Genomic DNA, 8,248 nt, shown 5'->3' with positions numbered 1-8,248 from the left:
TCTCATACCAACATGGTTAACACTCGGTGGCCAGGTTATTAGGTACACCTGCCTGCTAATGCAAGCAGCATGTTCTTTGCAAATACTGAATCATGTGACTGCAACTGAATACATACAGCAGACAGACAGAGTCAAAAGGTTCACTTATCATTAGAATGATCACTAAGCATTAGAATGGATAAGACGCCTGACCTGAGACATTTTGAACAGGATATGATTGTTGGCACCATATGGGTTGGGATTTTCACATACTACAGTAAAAAATGTACTTGAATACAGTTCTGTATAGCCACCTTTTAGTTATTACCTTTATATTTTGAAATTATAATTTCATATTTATTCAGTTGAACATAATTGAAGCTAATAATTAATTTTACCATTTCAAAATGTTCTCTTTGGGCACTAATGAATGTTAAATGTACACTTTCATAAAATGACTCCAAAATGATGATAATTCGTCCAGATAGGGCCAGAATCCAAACTATTTGCTTTGCCTTTGTGACAGGAAGTGCAGAAACGAGAGAGTAACTGGCAGGGGTCCAGCAGGGGAGTCAGATAAGGTTTCTCAGACTGCCATTAAATAAGAACTGTTTGGAATGCCTGGGATTCATCCCATAATCTAATGTGAAATGTTAACAAATAAAAGTGGAACACATTTAAAATCTGACAGAGAATCATCATGTGGAAGCATAGTATGTAAAAGAAGAACATTAAGGCATCAAACAGGCGCTGGCTAAGTTTGCTTTTAAGAAACTGATTTAAGCACAGAGGGAAAGAGAGATATGGCAGGATGCATTAATCAGAACCATCCTATATTTGTGGTGAGGATAAAGGGGCTGCTTCATTCTCTTCTTAATAGCATCAGCGTGCTCAATTACTCTGCAATGTTTCCTTGAAAAGAACTGTCTTTGGGTATGATGGTATGTTTCACAGTGATTGTGCTCTCTGATCTGCCATCAGATAATACCGCAGGTGTGTCAGGACAGGCAGAATGCGGCCTACGATCCAGGTTTCCTCTGTACTGCTGTACTGGTTTTTGTATGGTGCAACAGATCAAAGGGGTTCCGAACACACACACACACACACACACACACACACAGGACACGGCAACTTCACCTATGAGATTCCAGTCACTGCCTGTTCTCCTCTGTCAGCCAACAGACTAACCGGCCATGATTCATCTTAAGACGGTTTCCCATTCAAGAACAGGGATCTGCTTCCTGCTTATGAGTTCTTGGACATTCCCAACGCAATTTGTTACCTTTGTACTAAATATGCATGGGAGACTCAAAAAAGGATTTAGATTAAAGTTCACGTGAAATTTCATACAAAACTACACCACCCTAAAATCATGGAGGATGAACAAGTCATTTTGTTAAGAATCTGTTAGCTGATTGATCATGCAGTCCAAAAAATGGGACTCGGTCTTTAATTTATATGACCCACAACAGGTTTATAATTTATTATTAAATCTGGCCAGCAGATCGATCTTCTGTTTTTCACAGAATATAAAATGGTGAACTTTTCGTATACCTTTATAGCGATAAACTTGCCAATTAGTTGACGGCAAGCGCTGGTTTTAACTTGGAAGGCAAAAATTGAGCAGGTGAAATTGTTTCTGTACCTGAATTACATTTAATGCATTAATGAATACCTTGATGTTTGTATCTCCATATTTCTGCATCGGAAAATTCAACGTAGATTATGTCCTTCGAAGGTTGCAGCCCCCGAATATGAACACAGCCCTAGTAGGGGCTAAAAAAGGTTCCAGAACTACCTCCAAGGAAACTTGGACCGAGTTCCTGTGGGGTGAACACAACAATACTCTCAGGTTTTTTGGGCCGCATGATCAAGTAGCAGCACAAAGACCTTCAGTTGCACCCTCAAAGGTGAACTGTTGTGTTCTTTGATGTTCTCTGATGTACCCAGTCATACACACTGTTAGGAACTGCTTCAATATTCTCCCCAAGAGAAGTCAATGGGAAGCTGAGGTTCTTATATAGTATACAGTATACAGGTGCACTTACTGATCGTTGCTTCAGTTCTTCAAATGCATTATGGCAATCCTCCGTCCAATAGCCTGTCAAGGACTTCCCAGTAGGCTTGGGAAGCCTTGTGCCACCAGACAATGTAATGGTGCCACCAATCTTGCAAAACCCTCAATAAAGAGCCATAGCAAATACCTAGCAAATACTAAAAATGACTGATGTGAAGGGTTTCCAGATGGTTAGAGCTTCAATCTTACCTGGATCAGATGCTACCCCCTGGCTAGAAATGACATAACCCTGATAAGCAACCTCTGGTTTTAGAAATGGGAACTTAAACTTTGTCTTCAACCTTTGTTTCAAACATGCTAGCATCATCTCCAGCTTTTTCAGGCTCTCTGTCACATTGGAAGAAAACATGATGATATCATCCATTAAAAACAATAGGGAACTGAAGTGCAGGGCGCCAAACATGCTTTCCATGAGATGCTGGAAAGGACTTGGTGTATTGCACAATCCAAAAGGTAGTTGTTTCCATACAAATAATCCAAAGGAAGTGCAAAATGCAGTCTTCATTTTAGCTTTTTCTGTAATTCTGTTCTTCCCCCTGTGGGCCCACCACCGGCAGGGGGGACCGTGGGGGTCAGGTGCAGTGTAGAACTGGTGGCCACCTAGGGCTGGAGCCTCGATGGACCAATCGTCTGTGATCAAAACTGGCTCTTGGTACGTGGAATGTAACCTCTCTGGTGAATGAGATTCGCCCTGAGTTCTTAAATGTTCTTGATGTTGCTGTCTTGGCTGACATGCATGGACGTTGGGGACAGTGCCTTTGGATTGGCAGACTGGGGTGATGGTTCCAATTGTCAAGAAAAGGGACTGAAGGATGTGTCCCAACTACAGGGGCATCTCACTCCCTGGTAAGGTCTATGCAGGGGTACTGGAGAGGAGGGTCTGTCCGTTGGTTGAACCTCGGCTCCAGGAGGAACAATGCCGATTCCATCCTGGCCCTGGAACACTAGACCAGCTCATCACTCTCACAAGGATACAGGAGAGTTCGTAGGAGTATGCCCAACCAGTCAACATGTGTTTTGTGGACTTGGAAAAGGTATATCATCATGGCTCTCGGGGGGTCCTGTAGGGGCTTTTGGGAGTATGGGTTATGGGGTTCGTTGTTGCAGCCCATCAGGTCTCTGTACAATAGAGCGAGAGCTTGGTTCTTATTGCCAGCAGTAAGTGACTATTGGACTCCATCAGGACTGCTCTTTGTCACTGATTCTGCGCATAATTTTTATGGACAGAATTTCTATGCGTAGCCAAGGGGCTGAGGGATTGCATCTTTTGCAGTATTGCATCTTTGCTTTTTGTGGATGATGTGGTTCTGCTGGCATCGCTGGCCAGCGACCTCCAAGCCTGAGATCATGGTTCTTGACCTGCAAAGGGTGAATTTCCTTCTCCTGGTGGGGGGATGAGTTACTGCCCCAAGTGGGGGAGTTTAAGGTGGTGTTCACGGGGTGGTGTTCATGGGGTGGTGTTCACGAGAGAGGGAAGAAGGAAGCGGGAGACTGACAGGCAAATCGGTGCAGCATCAGCAGTAATACAAACCCCGTACTATTCTGTCGTGGCTAAGAGAGAACTGAGCTGGAAGGTGGAACTTTCATTTTACATTCCTACCCTCACCTATGGTCATGATCTCTGGGTAGTGAGTTCACGATACAATGAGATCACGGATACAAGCAGCAAAAAATTAGTTCTTCCATAGGGTGTCTGGGCACATCCTTAGAGAAAAGGAGAGGAGCTCGGACATTCAGGAAGGGCTCAAAGTAAAGCCACTGCTCCTCTGCATCAAAAGGAGCCAGTTGAGGTGGTTTGGGCTTCTAGTTAGGATGCCTCCTGAATGACTCCCTGGGGAGGTGTTTCAGACAACCGAGAGGAGACCCCGAGGCAGACCCAAGACACACTGGAGAGATTATGTGTCTCGACTGGCCGGGGAACGCCTTGGTATTCCCCCAGAGGAGCTGGAGGAGGAGGCTGGCCAGTGGGGGGTTTGGGCATCCCTGCTTAGATTGCTGCCCCCCACAACCTGACCCCAGATAAGTGGCAGGGAATGTAATAGAATGGGAACATTCACAGGCTCATATCTTTCTTCAGCAAGACAAAGGGAGAGGCATGGAAACCCGCCATAATGCCGGCAAGGAAGCCTGCCATGGTACAGGGCATCTAGCTGAAAATATGGGTACAACAAAACATCAGTGTGCCCAACATTTAGTTTGGGGATAGAAGTCGTGCCTCTAACTACATAAACCAAAGCAGGAGAAGCCAACAACCCAGCCTGAAGGTTCAAACATCATCATTTCAAAAGCCCCATAACAAGTGGTGGCACAGATGACAGTAACTAACGCCATGGAACCACCAGGTATGTAGACTGGTCTCCTCCCTCAAACACTAACCTTTGTAGACTGGACAGGGGGTGGATGAAGGTTAGTCTGGCTGCCATGGGCTGGAAGCTATGATGTCCACTGCATCCAAATGAGTGGAACCATTTCATCCAGACAATTCACGATAACATTCCCTAATCACATTTATACCCAATACAACAGGAGCACTGGACAAGGCATTGGGAGGATCTGGAATGACCACCTCAATGTCAAGTTCTAAATATCCTACAAATAGGATCTCCATGCCATTAGGTGCAGCCAATGACAGGACTGAAGCCCCTCAGAACCCCATGTTTGGAAATGCTGTAAAAGGAAACTTTCAGTCAGCATAGACACCATGGATCAGTCATCTAATAAGCAAGGTACAGCAACCCCTCCCCATCTAACAATAACATAGAAGCAAGAATCCAAGAGCCATTGAATTCCTTCCCATGCATCTGTGTTGGAAACACACATTGTTTCAGCTCTCTGTGCAAAGCTAGATCACGAACACATTCACAGAACACATCGTGTAATAAAAGCTGAGCATTTGGCAATGGATGAGATGCACTAGGAGTAATTTTATCCATTAACCCAAACATAGTATGGGAGAACTCTTGAAGCATTTCTCTGTATTGTTGCTTCCTAGACAAGAAACAGCCCTGTAACACAATGCAAGACTGAACAATCTCAGATATCCATTAATAATGACATGTTATCAGGATCTTCTCAGTCAGCCTCATTCTTGGCTTTTCCTTGTGTTCTTAAAGGAAGTGAACTTTGTCAATAATAGACAAATGTGAGGCGATTACACACTGCGTGGTGTCTTACATTCAGAGTTAGCACTTGGGCAAAATCATTTATTATTACACAATTGTGTTTTTTTAAATCATAATGACAAGTGGAAACACAGAAATGGCCTGGATCAAAATTTCTTTATGTTGCATCCTTTTCTTCTGTTGCTCTTCATAGTCACCTGTACATGTCAGCCATGGGGAAAGCAAAAGAACTGTACCGGAGACCGAAGGACCGGAGAGAGAAAGTTGTTCAACTTTATGAATTAGGAAAAGGATATAAAAAGATATCCAAAGAGTTGAGAATGCCAATCAGTAGTGTTCAAACTCTCACAAAGAAGTGGAATTTGAGGGGTTCTGTTGACACTAAGCCACGGTCAGTTAGGCCAACAACAGTTTCAGCCAGACCTGCCAGGAGAATTGTTCAGGATGCAAAGAAAAAGCCACAAATATCTTCAGCTGACATCTAGGCTTCTCTAGAGAAAAGTGGTGTGGATGTTTCAAGATGCACAATAGCCTGCTTAAAATACGCAAAACAGCACCAAGACAATCATCAAAACTTCTGGAAAAAAGTCATTTGGAGTGATGAGACCAAAATTGAACTGAAAATGTGCAGTTCATGCAAGACGGGGCAAGAATTTCGAGGAACTGGAGGCCTTTTGCCAAGAACGGGCAGCTTTACCATCTGAGAAATTAGGTCCCTCATCCACAACTATCACAAAAGACTACAAGCCGTCATTGATGCTAGAGGGGGGATACATAATATTAAGAACTAAGGGTATGCAAACTTTTGAACAGGGACCATCTCAGTATTTTCTTAATTGGTATGTTTTCTTTAACGATTGTGCTAGTTTGAGATCTCGTAGTTTAATCTGAATCCCATTAAAAAGCATTCGGGGAAGAGATGTTTTGCCAGATTACTCATGTTTCCCTTAAAGAATTTACCCATTTTACAAAATCTGCCAGGGTATGTAAATGTATGAGCACAACTGCATTTAGAAGGTTGTGGGATCAAATCCCATTGCAGATAGTCACCAAGTCATTGCTGGGCCCTTGAGCAAGGCTCTTATCTCCAACTGCTCCAGGAAAGCTGGCCAGGTTCTGCTTTCTGATCCTGATCCTGCCACATGTATCCAGGCAGCGTTTGGTTCCGTGGGCTGAGCCTCTGTGACCAGTGATCGGACGGTCACCAGTTTGATGCCAGCCTCGGCAGAATAGTCACGCCTGTGGGCCCTTGAGCAAGGCCCTTAATCCCCAGCAGTGTGGGTGCTGCTCTAGGTGGCTGCCCTCCACTGCCAAGCTCGCTCTCATCTGAATATGTGTCTGTGTGTCATGGGGTAAGCAAAAAGAGAATTGCCCCATAGGGATCAATAAAGTATCATTTCATTTCAGTATCGCCAGTGGACATCTGGGTCTCTGCTCGCTTTCTGCTTCTCTGTGAGGCAGGCTGCTCTTCCCCATATTCATCTGACGACACTGAAAAGTTTTTGTGGCACATGACAGCAGCTCCTTCAGCCCCCGAACTATAGAAACAGTCCTTAGCTATTCATTTTTCTCCTTGTCCTTCAGAAGAAATATAGATAATATATCGTCAGCTGGTTGCGGTGACACATTTTATACTTAAAATGTGTACAGACGCATCTGTAAGCACAACTGCGGCAGTGAACCGGAAAGCAGTTTTCTCAGTTTAAATTACTGTTATTAATTACAGTTGTCAGCATCGAAACAACATTTAAATTCATTTTAAAACAATTCACAACATTGTGCCGCACGTTGTGAATGCCATCGAATGAAAAAATTCTGAACACAGCTGCTGAACATTTCATAAAATGTATATGGTGACTGATAACAAGGAGGACTTCTGCCAGGGACAGGGGTGAGGTTTATTAATAAAAGCAAATATATCATATTAAATAAGGAGAGTGCAAAAGCACTAAATACTTGAATCCATGTTTAATGAAAACCAAAAGATGCAAAAAAATTACATGAAAATCATAAGCCACCATGAACAGACGGACCCCGGATGTAACTATAGAAACTCTTTTTTCTGAGGACGTAACTCAGTCTCCTTTATCTCTTCAAAAATCCATTCATCTGATATTTTTAACTTGCAAATAACGTAATTGGTTCAATTAACACAAGCTGGAATCAGGAGTTTTTTCCAAGCTTTGAGCTTTTCCAATGAAAAAAATTAAGGCTCAATACTGTACTGTTGATGTTTTTCCAGCAGTCCAATCTATGCTCCTTTACCTGACTCTGCATGTATGATAATCGAGGTCCACCATCACACTGAAAGAGTGAAAGACAGCGTACTTTGTCATCATACTGAATTTTTTTGTTGACTTGGTTTAACTTCCCTTCTGAAGTCAGCAGGGTGCAGGCTGTTAAATCACAATATGAAGCCGACCTCATCACAAAAGCTTTGGAGAGCGATTGATGAATACCACAAAATTCTCAGAATGACAGTACAACCAGCAGTGTCATCCTCTGTTATTAATCTGATGCCTTTTTGCACTGTTCTGTTTTTACGAGTTTGTTACCGTTTTAAGAGCCTCATCCTCATCCAGAGCTTCATTCTTTTAGGATGTTCTTGGTCTTTGAGATTCTTCTTTCTTCAGCCTCAAATAGAAATTCCAGAATTTCTTCCCAACCAGAGAAAGTCTGCTTGGTTTCATGCATTTGTGTCTGATATCTGTTCTAAGGGGAAATTTAGAGGTTTTTTATTAAATTTAATTGAGATGGATTGCCATTAATCTGGATACAATTGCAATTCATATTTATGTTCCCCTTCCCTCGCCTCCCCATATGGAGCTCTTTCAGTGCGGCAGTTGTACTGCCATATGTGCTCTATACCGCGGCCTGTTGCAATGATGAAATATCTCGTGTCGCTTTCACTTAGCATGTGTTTCTTTCTGTGGTATTTTCATGGTTCATTTTTTGCGATCTTTCCTGAAATTGTCTCACGAATAAGTCATAGCCTCAAGAAAGACTCCATCATTTTCCAGTCTTTTTCCTCTTTTCAAGCTCTTTAAAAAATCGGTAGTTTGATCCATGG

The sequence above is a fragment of the Brienomyrus brachyistius genome, chromosome 15 (genome assembly GCF_023856365.1).
Source record: "Brienomyrus brachyistius isolate T26 chromosome 15, BBRACH_0.4, whole genome shotgun sequence".
Lineage (NCBI taxonomy): Eukaryota > Metazoa > Chordata > Actinopteri > Osteoglossiformes > Mormyridae > Brienomyrus > Brienomyrus brachyistius.
Note: the sequence above shows the minus strand (reverse complement) of the source record.